Below are 17,775 nucleotides of genomic sequence, written 5' to 3' on the forward strand. Positions count from 1 at the left end.
CACAATTATGGTGTACAGTGGGGAATGAATTAGTCATTTGCCTTATTATGGGGCTTGATCTGATAGAGATACCCTTTTTCCTAGTTTCACAAAGATATCATTTGGGTTAAAGATGATGTTGCAGAAAAATATCTTAAAAGCTAAACTAAAGAAGATGCAATTAGGGTCAGAACAGCTATAGATACAGAAGCAGCCAGAAAAGTTTGCCACTGGGGCCAGGTAGATTGTGTCAAGGTCAGCTTCCTGGAAGGGCAACCTATACATTCACACAGCATCTGCTTTCAGAAGGGCCATGCACTTTGGTTTAAGGCTCTGTTGTCACCATCTAAAAATTATTAATTTTATTTTTGATCTTATCTTTTGTAAATGAAGCATGACAATGAAGCATATACATGGGCAAAGGGGACACGTGGGATATGCATGCTTTGCTGCCCCATTTATATTAGTGGATATGCTGCCTTGTGAGCACAAAATTCCAGTGGACACACATGGATTGGTAGTTCACCAAGGCTTGGGAGTACAAATTAAGTGTGTTATCTCTATGTCTGAGTAAGCGGAGGCACTAAACAGCCTTTAGAGGCCACATATGCCATTTGAACCAGATTTACTTGAAACACATAAAGAAGGCAACAGTGTTCTAAGTAACACCAATGCTCAAGGCATCTTATATTCTTTTTACTCATATTATTTCTCTTTATTAACCAACCAGTTATGCTGAAAATGATGACATACAAGGAAAGGGGAAGGATAAGGCAACCTACAATGCTTTTTCTTTTCAACTTTTCCTTACTCATCAGTAAGCAGAAGGTAGAGACTAGAATAAGTATGTAGAAAGAAATGAAATAAAAAAAAAGAAGAGTAAATTTTGTGCAGCTTTTCTACTACTCTGATAAGAATGAAAAACATATTTATGCATGAGCAAGAAAATATGAATTGTGGAATTTTGGCAACTCCATGTATGAAATAAATGCTTACATTTTCATCTAAAACTGGCATTGTACAATATGAAAAACAATAACATTTATGCTAATAATTTAAAGTGTTAATTTATCTTTAATTAGAATCAAATTAAATGGCAAATAAGCTTTATGACATATTGACATACAACAGAGGAAAGGACAAGCTTTATATTTTAATATCTTTAATGGCACTTTTCTTCCCTAGCTTTTTGAACAAAGAACTGCACAATTTCTCTTTGCCTTGGCCCTGCCTGGCACACTGAGGAAGTCAGAGTAGAGACTTCCACACTTCAGTAAGAACCAATCTAAGCCAGAGGCGAGAAGAACATATTTTAGTCTCAGACATCAGATAATTCAGAGTTTTGGAAAGAGGTACGTGTACCCAGGAGTGACAAAACAGCAACCTTGTTTGCAAATGTAGAAAACAAACAAATAAACAAACAAACAAACCAAAACCAATTATTTCAAAATGTAAAATGTAACCTAAAAAAAATTGCATATGAACTTTAACATATGTATTTAGCATAACTTATGCATTCCTGTCCAAGAACAAATAGCAAAACAAAACAAAAATCTGGACGAGGGGGAGAAATAGCAATAATCGAGAAAACCTTAGAAATTTAATGAGAAACTAATAAACTTGTGCCAAATATTATAAACAAAAATCATTTACTAAAATTTTATAAGTACATTTAAAACTATTCTTAATAATAAGCAAAGTGTGTTCATAAGAAATATGTAAATAATTTGGACCCATGAGAATATAACTTCTAATGATCTCTAGAAGCAGGCTTGCAATTTTCTCTTTTTTTTAATTAAGAGCTACATAACTGTAGATTAATGACAATTTACTACATCAGTGACCTTACATAAGTTAAAATATTGAACCATCTCAACGGCAAACTGTATAAAATGAGCTACAGCCAACCAAGATTAATGTAACAGCCATGGAGATGCATGGGCGGAAATGTCTAGCTTATAAACAGAACTTCCCTGCTCCAAGAGAATAAGAGAAGTTGTAAGGGAAATCAAACAAATTTAGACTAGTGTCTGGGGAAAATAAAGAGTTGTGGACATTTTTATGAGAGGGTTCCACATGTGGCGAGTGTTCAGGCCCCTCCCTGGTGGGTTGGCCAATGATTCCTACTTCTTCTGCCTGAAGTTATAATGGGCTGATATTTCATAAGACACAAGGGAAAGTTGCTACCGCAAACTGTTCTCTCAGGCACCTAAATATAGTGACTTCTAGGGAATGTGTGTGATGATTTGTTATGTTACAGGGGTTAGAAGTGGCTACTATAATTATGGACTGGATTCAATGACATAGATGACACAGATAATAAAATGTTCTAAGATTTTGTCAATACTTTGCTGTGGCCTAGGATATATGAATGGTTTTAGGTCGCCTTCACAAAAAATAAAATTGTTATTTAAATAGATGGCCTCCAAATTTTGTTGAGTTCATGGCCAGTAGACCTACACAGTAATTTATTTTGTCTAATTAATTAAGAGATAAATTTTATATTTAATTTATTCAGACTAACTTAAAAAGAGATCATTTTGCCTTAAAGTAAACCTTTTATGGTAATAGTAGAGAAATATTTCTATAACTAGTATGGTTGACTCATAAGGTAAAAATATTTGCTAAAAGGTTGTTTTGACCTTTGTCATAAAGAAATTGACCATTTTTGATGTTTGACCATTAATAGCTTTTAGATATCCATTACTCTTCCTTGCTTTCTCTTCATCTGGGCAACTACGATACAAGGTCAACACAGGTCCTTTATCTCTTCAGGCCAAGGAAACTTACATAGTATATCCTCTAGCCCATGTGGGAATCCCCATACCAGCTCTAATCTCTAACCACAATGAAACATGTTGAAAGCTGAAACTACTCTCCACTCTTTCAATCCCACCCTTGGCTTGCCTTTCCATCAGATCTCAGCTTGAACTGCTCCCCTCCTGTAATAAGTGACTTATGTGTCTGACTTCTTTTATGTGTCATAATGTTTCAAGATTCATCAATGTTGTAGCATGTATCAGTACTTCATTCTTTTATTATTGAGAATAATATTATATTGTTATAGTACATCTTATTTATCCATTTATCAGTTAATAGATATATAACTTGTTACCACTTTTGACTATGATAAAAAATGCTCTTATAAACATTAATGTTCAAATTTTTGTGGAATGTATTTTTTCATTTTGGAGGGTATATACTTAGGAATAAAAAAATTAGAATCTTCATACATGGCTGGTGGGAATTTAAAATAGTATGGCCACTTTGAAAAGCAGGTTCACAGTTCATCGAAAAGCTGATGAAATTGTCAACAGATAAAGTATTATTAATATTATTAAAAATATTAAAATATTATTACATTATAATGCTATTTTTAATGACAGAAATAATAAATGCCATTTTTAATGACAGAAATATATCTTCTCTATACTTGTAAAGCAAGATCAAGAAAAATTACATTTATAAATTTATCTATCTAATCTATATCAATCTATCATCTATGATCCATCTATCCTATCTATCCATCTATCCATCTATCATCTGTCTTCTACCTAATTTCCTACCTATCTATCTGGAGGCTATTCTCAGACATCTTTTACCTTTTTCTCTAAGTTATATTCTTAGATGAAGTTAGACCAGCAAAAATTTTATATGGGGTTATATTTACTTGGATTCATGCCAAATTGCCTCCTGTAGGTGGCCTTTCAATATATGATTCTTTGCTTTTATAAAAGAATCCCAGTAGTCTGCCATTTGAAGCATAATACTACATTATGTATCAAAATGGTAAATGAGAATGCATTTACTGCATTGCCCGTAGTGCTATCTCTAAGTAAATTGGTCTTCTTGGGCTGCCCTAACAGAATACCATAGAGTAAATAGCTTAAAAAACAGAAACTTATTTTCTCGCAATTCTGAGGCTGGAAGTTCAAGACATAGGTCCCAGCAGAGTTGGCTCCTGATTTGGACTCTCCCTGCCTCACAGAACTCTACCTTCTCCCTATGCCCTCATGTGGTCTTTTCCTCTGTGCACGCAAACTCCTGGTATCTCTTCCACTTTTTAAAACGACACAAGTTCTATTGGATTAGGGTCCTAGTACTATGAACTCACTTAATCTTAATTATGTATTTAAAAACTCTCCAATAACTATCATATTGGCAGTTAGGACTTCAACATATGGATTTGTCAGTCCATAACAATGAGATACCTTGCTTCTGCTTTTAGATCTTAATGGCTTACTGCAGCTTTGATCACCTAAAGAATGATCTAATTATGCTCTATGCTAACCATATAATTTTTTACTTTAGCTGTTAGTAAATACAGAATCTAACCTAAGTTTCAAGAATCACAGATATGTGGACCGTAAAACTTGAGCACATGAATTTGGTTAATTCTTTGCCACTGCTTTTCCTTTCACTTTCTCATTTCATCAACTCTACCCAACAATGACTATCTACTTCATTTATATTTTCCTCTATTTTTGATTCTTGCTTCTTACTTATTTTTGCCAACACTTTATGATTCATGCCTCAAATCTTTTCTGAAACAAGGCAAAAATACATAATAACAACAAAAAAAGTAAGTAGTCAAAACAGTCAGAGAACTTGACTCATTTCAGGGACACAACCTAAATCCATTATAATGCGTAAGCTGTGTACTGTACCTGTAATTCTAGTTTACTGTTTTCACTTTGTTTTCGGTTTCACTTTTCTTTTGACTCTCCCCATTAAGCATAAAGTTAAAGGGTTTTTGAGGGAATACATTTCCATTCATTATAGCAAACATGTTGAGAGACTTTTGTATGCAAGAATCAAAAGAATCACACTTAGACTAACAAGAAAGAATTGCATTATAATGTAATTTTTTTCAATACCTACAAGTTCTTTTCCAAAAAGAACTGAGAATATTTGGGAGAAAAGGAAGCAATACAAGAACAAAGACCCTTCTTATTCTTTGCATACCTTATCCATATTTACCAATTTGCCTGAAAAGCTTTCCAATTCCAGAGGAAAGACTAGCATGCTGAGAATTTAAATGTCTCTTTCTCATAACTTTATTAAATATCGTCCAAAGATATGTAGGGCAATCATGGAAAGAGAAAGAGAAATAGATAAAAATTCAGACCCTCTTAATAAAATTTAAACTCAATAATATATTCTTCCAGGTGCAACTAATATTTGCTTAGAGAAGAATAAGGTAATTAGGTCAGTTAATCTCCAATAAACAGGTGTGAATGGGAGAAATCAAATACACCTTTAAAAGAGATGCAAGACTAGTATTTGTTCTGGACTTCACTAGGCAAATTAGCTCATTTGTGAGTTTCAAAAAAAAAACAATAGATATAGATATAGATAGATATAGATATAGATATATAGAGATATAGAGATATAGAGATATATAAAACTTACTCAAAAAGAAAAGTTTATTGATCAACTGATAATCTATTATATTTTTATAAAAGTAAAATGTGCATAACAGTTCCTTAAAAACAAATTTAAAATTTTTCCATAAAGGGAAAATACACAGTGAGATAAGGTGTGATAAGAAAGAATAGAAACACATGTAACAGTTCTGTTTAGGTCACTAATGAATTTGAGGATATTTCTAAAAGAGTATTATAGATTTTAATATCAGATTTTATCATGCACATTAATATATAGTCCTATTACTAGTTGAAGACATTACGTTATGGTGAAAAGTATACTAAGAAACTAGGAATGTGGATTTTAGCCAAAGTCCAAAATTCATTTGCTATGTGACCTTAAGCATCTCATTTAATTTTTTAAAGTCCCAGAAATATTTTTTTTTCTCTCTAGCTGACCCAATTGTTTAACAATCAAAGGACAAAGGATCAAAGAAGAGATATGAAATCACTATATATTCAAAAGGTACTACTGCTACTATAACTTCATTATTTAACATTATTAAGCTCATATTTTTCAAGTGTTCTACAATTGGCACACTTTACATCTGCAATATTTCTATATTGATTTAAAGGATGCCACAGATCTATCTGTAACATGTAAAAAGCTGAAGCAAGGAATTTTGTTATCAGCATAAGTAAAAAGGCACTTAATCTAGGGTTGAGAAGAGCAAAGCCATGCTCTCATGTGTGCTAAGACTGCACAACACAGAGATGAATGACGCTCTGTAGTAGCAGAGGCCATGTGCCAAAATACTGCTAGAGAATTTAAGAATTATGAAGAAATGATCTTAGAGGAACTACAAATCTTATTCCTTAGCCAGCACTGCCTTATGTTTAAAAGAACCATTTTATAGAACATTTTAGAACAGAATTTGGGAAACTGTGGCCTGTGAGTCAAATCTAGCATGCTACCTATTGTTGTAAATAAAGTTTTATTGGAAGAGAATCACATTCATTCTTACGGCTATTTTTATGTTGCAGCAACAGAGTTGGATACTTGGAAAAAAGACTCTGTGGCCTATAATATTTACTATCTGGCTCTTTACAAAAGATTTGTTAACTGAGATCTAAATCACTGTCTCATTGATGTAATTGGAAACCTCCCAGAAGTCACGCAAGAAGGATAATTGAACCATTAAATTCAGTATCTGTAGTCATATATACACTTAGGTTGCTGATGTAACATAGTGCTTCTCAAATGTGAATATAAATACTAACTGCAAAGTATAAGAATAAAGTTATAAAATACTTTTTAAGAACAAATTGCTGCCTTTAAGTATCTCCTCAAAAACACAAGAGGTATAATTAAAAAAAAAAAAAATGGCCTTTTGATTATACAAGGAGTACTTCTAGACCTCTGACCCTTCAAACTGTGAACACTTGCCTCCAGAATTAGCTCTTGGGTGTCTCACAAGCTTAGGTGACACCATCACAAAGTTTGTCCTCTTGTCTCTCAACAGAGTAAGAAGTTTTAATTGTTCTCTCTTCTTCTTTTTATATAAATTTGTGTAAAATTCTGTCAGATTCTGTAGTCACTTTTGCACGAGGGATAGTAGAATATGCCACCCCAAAATATACTTCTTTGGCATAAGAGTTATTTTGAGCTGATTATTTTTGAGAAACAGCAGACGAAAATTTCTAAAAACAGAATAGAAGTTACTGTTTTGTAAGGGAAATTTACTTTTATAAGGAAAATCTCCATTTTAAGGGTGTCTCCCTCTCTGTACCAGGAAGAGGAGGATGAGTAAATTAGGAGAAACTTTCTTCAATGAAGAAGGCATGGACTTAAATCTGCACAAGAAATCTCACTGTGTTTTTTTTCTGCTAACATCCTTTAACTGATCTCCCCACTCCACCACCCCCAACATCTTTTTTTGTCTTTTGTTTTTAGCTGAAGATGGTATTTAAGGTGGTGGTTTGTATCACTTCTGAAGTTTACACATTTTTTTTCTGAGTATCTACCATGTATACATGAGGTATATATATATGTTATTAAACTTCTGTTTGTTTTTATCTTGTTAATCTGTCTTTTATTATAAGGGATCTCAGCCAAGAACCTAGAAAGATAAAGAAAAAAGTATTTTTCTCTGATATACACCATATTTACATACAAGGAACTCTACTAATGCTTAATCAGTGTTAAAATAATGCTCGCGCTTTCTCTCTCTCTCTCTCTCTCTCTCTCTCTCTCTCTCTCTCTCTCTCTCGTTTTATACTAGTATGGAGAGTTCTTTTGTTAGTAGGACTATTTTATTTTCTTCCTTGTAGGAACCTGGCTAAAATGCAAATTCTTCTTTGTAGATTTCATGTGTCACCCAAGAGTCTTTATTTCTAACATGCATCCAGGTGATGAAGATGCTACAAAAACCACACTTTAGAGTTACTAAATGCAAATAGAAAAATTATATCTTAGCTTTCCTAAAACTAAATTAAATGTAGCGTGTAAAATCACATTTCTATGCACAGTCATTTACAATTTAAAATTCAGTCTCTTTGGGGTAATGTAGGGGAGGAAAAAATAATTTTCCTTCTGCCCTTCTAGGTTCTCAGCTGGGAATGCTGTAACAAAAACAGATTAATAGAAAAAGCAAACAAAAATTTATTAAAATGTATACCCTGTGTATACATAGGAGATAACCAGAGAAAAATGAGTAACTCTCAGCAGTGGCTTAGAATTCAGGCTTAAATACAGTCTTCAACTAAAGACTAAAGAGAGAGGCTGTGGGAAGGTCAGTTATAAGGAGGTGACCAGGAAAAGTATGGTAAACATGTGTAAGGTTTGTCGTGAAGACGTAAGTCCATACCTCTCCATTGATAAGAGTTTCTCTTGATTTAGTCATTCTTCTCTTCCTAGTACAGAAAGGGAAATAGCCCTTGTACAATGGTCACTTCTACTTTGTTTTCAGAGCTTTTCCTGTGTCTGCTATTTCTCAAAATACTCAGCTCAAAAAAATTATGTCAAAGAGGCATATTTGGGGGTGGCATATACCACCATCCTTCAGCAACAACTAAATCAAATGCATAACTTTCTTTTTCTTCCTTTTTGTTAAAGGGGCTTTGCTTCTAAAGTAAAAGAGAAATTTTCATGTGTCTTAAGTTTTGTTTCATGCCTCTTTTCTGTATCCTGATGGCATCTGCTGAGGTTTGATTGGACTCTGCTGTGTTCTCATTAGCTTGATCTTCTACTGCTAATGCCTCTGTTGGCCTCACAGTATGGCCAGTTGCTTGGTCCATCCCATATAAGGCCTTCTTATCCCAGACTCAGAACTTTTTTTTTTTTTTTATCTGGCCTTTCTCACATCTCTAAAATTCATAAAACCCCCAGATATGTACCCTCTTGATGATGTAGTTAGGGACTTGAGGAGGCTCTCTTGAAATTAACAAACTATCCATATATATACATATATATGTATATATATGTATATACATAATATGTGTATGTGTGTGTGTGTGTGTGTGTGTGTGTGTGTGTGTGTGTATAATCTTCTCCAAAACATTTAGGCTCTTAGACTATGATGGGAGTGAGAAAGGATTGAAAGGCAAAAAACTTACTCTTCCCCAGTCTATGCTAAGTCAACCTATGAATTCTTCTATGACCATCTCTCTCCTGATATTCATTTAAGATACAGTCATGATTTACGGTCCTTTCAGAGACAATCACTCACCCATATAGTACTGACTTTATTTAAAATTTTTCTATTTTGTTCATCATTATTTTTTGTTTTGTTTTGTTTTTGCATTCATTTTGATTTTTTAAAATACATTGTATTAAAAGTATTATTTATCTTGATTATTCATTTTTTTGGTGCTTCTTTAAACTTTGCACCCAACGAGAGTGACTTGCTCACCTCACTCTACTCCCAGCTATACGGCCTCTTCCAATTTTCTCCTTCCTCCCCATAGCCAGTGAACCCCATTTGAATGTAAATGTGTTCTTGACAAGGTAAGATGACTTATCTTATCAAGCATCATCATTACCTACATTTATGATAGGTGATCTTATTACTCTGCTTTCATTGGAGCTTGTTATTGTTGTTGTTGTTGTTTTGTCTCTCAAAATCCTTTTTCCTTATTCAAGAAACAAACAAACAAAAATTAGCCCTATGAATTAAATATATTGACTTTCATGACTGTTGTTTTCTTCTATGAGTTTAAAAAAATACATTCGGCAAGTCAATTAATTTTGTTTATTATTAATACTACTACTACTATTATTTTTGTCACCTTCATGCATTCTTTTCCTATATATACACTGCATAAATAAAGCCATGATTTTTGTCTATTGAATAAAAAGAGTTAATATCTCAATATATTACCTTCCATAGTTTATAATAATAACTAACATAAGATTGGTCCAGGTAGAAAACTGAGTAATTGTCCAGTATCTACCTGCTGCAATGGAGATGAGTAGATAATAAAGTACTTTTCTAAAAAGACAAGAGAACAAGGAAAGACTCAGTTGACTGTAAGCTACTCTGAAGGTAGAACTTGTGTGGTTCATATATTTTGGCAGGTGGTGAAAGTTAACACATATTTAGTAAATAAGGACAGAATCAAAGTTGACATTTTAATGATGTCATTGTTTATTTCCTATTTATTACATTTCTTGGCATCTCAAAAAAGTTGACCAGAGTAAGAAAAATTATTCATGAGAATATATGTCTTCTCCAACTATTTTATGTAAAACTCTTTGGTTATTTAAAACTGTGGAAATAAAAACTTTTTTAAAATGAGGAAATAGAATGGAAGTGGGAAGAAAGAGAGCAGAAGGCCAGATAGAGAAAATAAACCTTCTAAATTGATTTAGAAAAGACATAATAAACCGGACAGAAAGCATAAAAGTCCTGCTGTAGGTGAAATAACTTGATGGCACTTCCAGAGGAAGGAAGAGCCATACACAGTTTGTAATAGATGTGTGGGAGGCAAAACAGTCCTTGGGGATCTGTAAGGTTAAAGAAATAACTGTGCATGAAGCAGAGTGACAACTGACCTCTTGCCCATTGAAAGAAATCAGCATGAAGGAGGATTAGAGAATGTCCTAAATTTCACACTATGTTCTTCAAATAGCTAGTAGCTTATTTTTATGATAGTCCTGAGACCTATTTTCACTGATCATTTATCCAGACAGTTGAGTTTCTTTAATGAAATAACATTACTCCTTTGGGAAAAGAATTTGAGGATAGGGAAAAATCAGGCCTACTAGCAACTCTCACTATGAAAGGTGTTCCTTGTGAGCTGGCTGGCACTCATCACAGAAATGAAGCAATTCTACTTACATCTTGATGCCTTGCTGAGAGGTAAAGATTTCTTTAAGATATCCCCTTTTAAGTCTACCTCTCCCACCCCTCACCTTCATCTAAATGAATATAATCTAAATTTTAAAAAACGGGGAAACTAAAATGATGTTGGTGATGATGATAAAGGTATTGTCTTATCTGTAAAATTTAATACTATATTTATTACTGGCTTTCTTGGCAAAAAAAAATATATATATTTCACTGTGTTTATTTAATGTAACTAACTCTAGATGTGATTAGTTATTAAGTAAGCATTTTTACAGTTTTTAGTTATATATTATTTATTTAGTGTCATATTATTAAACAACTCAAGGAACTCACTTCATCTCTATCATCTTTATTTTTTCTTAACATGATAAATTAATTCACGACCAGACAGTAGATGGTGCTATTATTTCAAAGACTGTACAGTACCAAATATTTTCAGATTATATTAAAACTTACAGAAATAAGTGAGAGAAAAATGTGGAAACAACATAGTTTTTTGGTTTGCAAAGGTTATAGTGGGAAGCTATTTTTATGTTGTGACCTATTCTGTCCCTTTTGGGGGTAAAATAACAATCAGAGCTACCCTTAGTAATTAATAAAGTCTAGGTCCCTAGAAAAGAAAAACTATTCCCACATTTAATTTTCTCCTTTGAAACAGAAACAGACACAGATGCTGTTGCTCATACCGACTGGCATTGCAGAGAGAAAGCAATTCACAAGAGCTCAGCAATACAGAAGAAAATATTAAAATGTAAAACACAAGAATGTGAAGTTTCCTTAAAAATACCGAAAAAAAGATTTTTCTAATATAAAGCAATTTATATGTAAAACATCTGTAATCATAAAAGTACCTTAAATACAATATTCAAATGCAAGCAATAAAACTCTGTATCTGACAATGATAAATCAACATATTAAAAGCTTGCCTCTATTGGCAGCAGATGCTCCTTGAAAGAGAACTGGTAACAGATGCATACCATAGAGGGGGTTCAAACAGTGGTGACACAGGCTAAGGGCTGAGTGGAGCCAAGGCTACGCTGTTGGATCGTGGAACCTGCAGCTAAAGTACAATTGCTGCCGAGGTTCCTGAAGGGCAACACTACAAGTTGTCTCTTTAAAACCCCATTACTCAAAGTTAATAACCGTCGATGGGAACCTTTTACCTGTCTCAGTGGCAAAGGTTTAGGTTATTCTCATTTTTTATGCCTAAACAAAACATGTGTTGATGGGCTGTCTTAAGGTGATCTACATTCTCAACATAAATTTGCAACTCAGAACACCTAAATGGAAAGAAAAAATTGAACTAAATGACTAGTATATTGGGAAAGTTATAGCAAACACTGACATTTGAAACATCTGAATAATTAATTGCATCATTTTTAATCTATGTCTTTTTCATTTGAGGGCCAGCTAGATTTTCAAACATACATTTCTAAGTAATTTCAGTCTTTTAAATAGTATCTCTTTTAACCCTTGACCTCTTAATAGGATAATTTTGAGATAGAAATGTTCTTAATTATTAACTAACAATTATGTTTCTGGTTTTGTTCCATCAACTTTACTAATGTCTCATGTCCATTATATGCTCCCTAATTCTGACTATTATAGAATTTCATGTGTAATGCCAAAAATAAGTAGTACGCAATTTTTAGTGGGTTCTTTGAAAACAGTTGCCTTAACTGCTTTTGCTTCATATTGAATACATTTTTTCTGTTATTATCTATCTGTGCAGTTTTAAAGCCTGGCCTCAAATTCTTGAATGTTACTGCCTTGAAAGGTGATACCTATGCCCCTTTTCCTTGACTCTGAATGATTGGTTTGATAGAAGACAAAAGAAATGATGTTGTATGACTTTGACTTTGAGACAAGATCATAAAAATCCTTGAAGCTCTGCCTTAGTCTCTTGAAATGCTCGCTCACTCACTCACCACAGGACCCATGTGCACAGGACTTCACATTCTGAGAAGTCTAAGCTACATGAAGAGGTCACGCCTGGATTAGGTGCTCTGGTTCAGAGCCCCAGCTGAGGCTAGCTTTACAGTCATCCTAGCCCAGGTACCAGAATGAGCAAAAAGCCTCTGAAGAATTCAGGTCCTCAGATGTTGAATTACCCTGTTCGAAAGTTTTACAGCTAAAAATTAAAAAGAAAAAAAAAAAAAAGAAAGAAAGAAAGAAAAAGAAAAAAGTTTATTGAGCCGTATGGTAGCCAAAAAAGGACTAGGTCCTAGGGTATGAAGTCTAAACCACTGGCAGTGGGGCTATGTGGAGAAGGCAATATGCCCACCATCCTGGAGTTGATAGGCACTTTTATACATGATGTTTTGTGGAAGAAAGATCTAAGTTGTTTTGAAAGAATTTACCTTGGCCACAGATATGGGGGGTGGGGAAAGGTGGAATGGGGGCATTCTTATGATGGGTGCACAATGTGTAAGAAATATTCACTACTTTTGACTGGTGGTGGGCAACAGTCCTGAAAGTTCATGTGTAAGGAGGGTGTGGTGGCATCCGATGGTATCTATATAAGTTTATTCAAAGCTCCAACATACATCAAGATTGTGAACAGTCTATTGCTGATCGACCCACAACTAACTGGTTAAATATTCTCATTTCCTTCTCTCTTTCTTTGGCCTGCTATAGTTTAATTTAGGACATCTCAGAATTTTTCTCTTGTCCACCCCAGACAATTGAATTTTTCCACCTGAGGCCTCGCTGTGCCCTTTTGGAATACTTGACCCAAAGACTCACTAAGAATAAGTTGTGGATTGGTTGTTTACTATGCAATTGACAACTGGAACACCAGATTTGGATTATAAATTGCAATAACATTGTCAGTCATAAATTGTCAAGATATTTAGTTGCATATGTTTAGTTTTAGACACTTTAGTATTCTTAGTCTCCTAATTGGTTTTCTTGCCTTGACTTTCTTTTCCCTCCATCCAACCTAGTTATACAACTAACGTATAATATATATCCCTGATATGACACTCTGCTCTTCCTGCTCCCCCCAAATACTGTCCTGCTTTCCCTTTGCCTATAGTCTGCACTCTTTAAATGGATATTTACTGACATTTATTCTCCGTTACCTACATATAAACATTTTTTCCAACTAATCTTACAATTTTTTTTTTTAACTAAATCCTGTGAATTTCAGAAGAGAAACATAGAATTTCCAGGGTCATTTTAAAACTACATGTCTACTCTGCGAAGTCCATCTCAAACCCAAGCACCCCTGGAGAACCACTGCTTTGGTTTCCCAGTGTTGTTATAAGGTTTAAGGTTAACCTCAACCTATAAGGAAGAACACAGGTATAATTAAGAACCACTAAACTTTCATGATATAAACATTGTTTCTCAATATCTTTGCTTTTCCCATCCCTACTATCTAGGATATTGTCCTCTGGTTCTTCCTCTTAGTTTATGTGAGTCCACTTCTTTTCTTGTCTAGTAGCATTTACATTTCTTTTCCCTAGGTGATCTTCCTAGGATATAGAGATGATGTTCCCAGATATCGTATATTGACCACTCACTAAATAACAGGTGTTTTGCTTAGTTCTTTACATTCATTATATCACGCATCATTCAATTTTCTCAAATCTTTTCTATACCAGTCATTCATCAATTGACATATCTCTATCGATTATCCTCTTAACTATTATTGTCTCTTTGAATGTTCAATATATGCCCTCAAGGATAAGGATTTTGTTTTTCTAATTTTCCTTGGTGTTTCTAGGATATTTATACAGTAAACTAAACATAATGGGTGACTAATAACAATTTGTAAGAAATAATCCAGCTAAAAAAATTACTATTAGTATCAAGTCTATTAGAATTTCTAGATATTTTCAAACGTTGGCCCTTTTCATTATATCAATCAAGTGCTTAAATGCTATAAAGAGATTTAATTTTGTTAATAATTTTATAATTCTACTAAGGCCATTCACAAATACAATTTATTCTCAGGTGACTGTTCTCACATGACAAATTAGATATACTTTTTCAGAATGGGAGATAAAAACATTACACATTTCTTGATTTTTGCTGAAGTTAATGAATTTCTTCAGCACTTTGTTGTTTCAACCTAATTAACTCTTACTTATATCAAGTACTAATGGTATATATTTTATACATAAAATCATCTCTTTCACATTAGATTTCAAAAAATGTCTAATAAACGTTCATAGTCATGATGTGTTTCAGAAACCCGTAAAGGAGTTTAATAAGAAGTCATGAACCCCTATAGATAGCAGAATTTTCATCCAGTTTTCCTGTTAGAGGTGCATTAAAACTTGCTAAAGCTCATTAATTTCTGAAAAAAAAAATGTGTCTCTATGAAACATTTTAACATATGAAATTCTCTCAACCTTTCCTCTTTTTAAGCCACTTATTCTTATAACATCTAATGCCACAATTACATATGCAAAATTACATTTTTTATATGTCTATATGTTATCTGTTCAATGAAATATTACCTTATGCCATTAGAGCAACCTCATAAGTTTCATGGAAACAAAAGACAAAAATTGTTTGGCTACAGATGTGTTTAGACAATGCTTTTCTTTTTCTTCTTCTTTTTTTTAACTTCATTGAAGCTAAAGATCAAATGCTGCACTGGACAATTAAGGAAATGATTTTATTCAGTCTTAGGGAAATATTCATTAATAGGGAAAGCATTCATTAATGAGAAACATCTCAAAAAAAAAAAAAACTGATATTTTAGAGAGGCAGAAAAAAAGAGAACAATCTATGAATCTTATGAGAGTCATGACGATGGTTAGAGATGAGATAAATCATTGAAGAGGGTAGAGGTGAGTCTTATCTGGGAATAAAAAGGGCTGGGTCGTCCTTTGCTGTTAGCCATTAATTGAAACACAAAAGGGTGGGAGAACAGAGCTTAGATAAATTTTAATATTGTCTCAGGTAATGAGAATGGAAGAATGTTAGAAATTAGTGAACACAACTGGGAAGGAATTCTGATGACTTTATGATAGAAAACAAAAATATATGATCCTAGTTATAAAGTCATAATGACAAATTATTGCTGGAGGGAGAAATTATTTTATTCATATAAATTAGACTGTGGAAAATACATTTCTAATTCTCTTAGCTTCATTTTCTCCATCCTCAACCCTTGACTTGCAATTGATGATATAAAGTTATGGCTCCCTTAAAACATGAAAGGCCTGTGAAATGGCAAATAAAGCAATCGAAGAGATTGAGAGGAGAAATGACATAGGAGAGTTCTGAAAATGTCCTTTGAAAGTGAACATATTGGAAATTGTTATTATACTTCCCATAAGTGAGACTAGAACTACAAAGACAAATGGAAACGTAATTCTGGCCTTAAAGTATTAATAAAGTTTTTAATGTAATTTCTAGAAAACATAATCCATACAGCAATTATTCCCTAAGCCCTCTTTCAGTTTAAACTGAGCTTAGACATCACACAGTCTTACTTAAGGTCAGCTAACCCTTGCATTAATAGCTCAATGCTAATCAGTAAGTTTTCCATAGTACAAATAAGCAGAGCCTATTTCACAAAAGTATTGGCTTTTGGTCCTTGTAGAAAGCATATAAGAAGAATTTAAGGAAGAGAATGATTTATTTGGTATTATTAATTTTAACCACATAATAATGACAGAAAAAGGACAGTCAGTGAGGAAATTTCCAGTTGTGTTGATTATTTATATTTAATTGCTATTTGTGATGTCTATTTACTATTTTAATAATTAAAGTACTGTATGTATTTCTGTGATTTATGTGGCTTCTAAATGCAACAGAATTAGCTTTACAGAAACTTAAGATAGGCTGAGTTCTCATGGCAAAACAAAAATTTGCTCTGTCAGAGTATATTCTATCTCAGCATATATTTGTTACCATTTTCAAACTTTAAACTGTTATAAAGTATAGAAAACTTCTTTCTAACATATGTTAGGTTCATAATTGGGCAATTTTATTATTATTAAATATACTAAGGCTATAAAAATATAGAAATATAAGCTAATTTCTAGTTAATTTTGTCACCTTGTAAAAAGAGTATTTTTTCACTGTTAAAATGTGTTCAAGATTTTTAAAAATTTATTCAATTTTATTCAATAAAATATGCACTATAGTAAGGTCAAAAGTTAATGAATGTCAAAGGGAATTAACTATGTCTTAGAAAATAAGAAAGTTGTGATAGAAAATTATGAGAACTAAGGGAATAAAACCATATGAGGAAATAATATACATTCTCTTTTTTTTAGTTTGTATACACTTTATTTTTAGACAACCTATAGGACTTGCTTTTCTTGAAAACAATGCCTCTGCTTCAAATAAACCAAGGTCAAAATAAAAGAACTCAAGATGACATCAGTCCCATTTGCCCTAGTCCTAGTGTGTGGATGAAAAGCAACGACCACTTATGATGATGGCAGGTGATAGATCCAAATTGCCAAATTTGTTAACATTTCTCCATTTCTAAACTATACTTAAAGAAAATCATATACGGGGTCACACTGTCCTCACGGTAGTCCAGCAGAGCAAACATGCCATCTGGACTCATGTTTTCACCAATAAAGAACTGGTAGTTTTTGAAATTAGCAAAAATATGCTTGATTTGCTCTGCAGCCCTGGTCATAAAAGATTTTACTCTTTTTGGTCTCTGTTCTTCAAGTTTCCCTTCGGTTGATTTTATGTAATCTTTGATGTCTTGCTTGTAGACCTCTTTTATGAAACTGGTTTCCTGCAAGTGATGGTTCATGACAATATCAACACCTGTGATTACTGTGCTTTCGGTTCCTTCACCTTCAGAGCCTTCGGCAGAGGCCTTTCCACCAATGAGAGAGTCATCAGTTACCCTCTCTCCTATTGACCATGTCCCCCTCCACCTCCAGGCACAGCCCATAGGTGATCTTCCGGATCTTGTAGATGTCGGAGAACAACTCGTCATGGTTGATGAGGTCCGGTAAATGATCTTGATGGTAGCTGGAAGGTCTCGACCACAGAGGTGTTGGCTTAGCAGGAGCCCGGAGCAGCTGGAGTGGCACTTGGGGGGAGTAGAGATGGGACAGAAAAGCTACATTCATTTGTTTTTTAATGATGAA

General features: G+C 33.5%; 1 pseudogene; it reads right to left on the reverse strand.

Moving 5' to 3' along the window:
- Positions 1–17,132: 17,132 nt before the first annotated feature.
- Positions 17,133–17,562, reverse strand: LOC102889512 (annotated as a pseudogene).
- Between the last annotated feature and the right edge of the window lie 213 nt (positions 17,563–17,775).

The sequence above is a fragment of the Pteropus alecto genome, unplaced genomic scaffold, assembly GCF_000325575.1.
Source record: "Pteropus alecto unplaced genomic scaffold, ASM32557v1 scaffold3, whole genome shotgun sequence".
NCBI classification, from domain to species: Eukaryota; Metazoa; Chordata; class Mammalia; order Chiroptera; family Pteropodidae; genus Pteropus; species Pteropus alecto.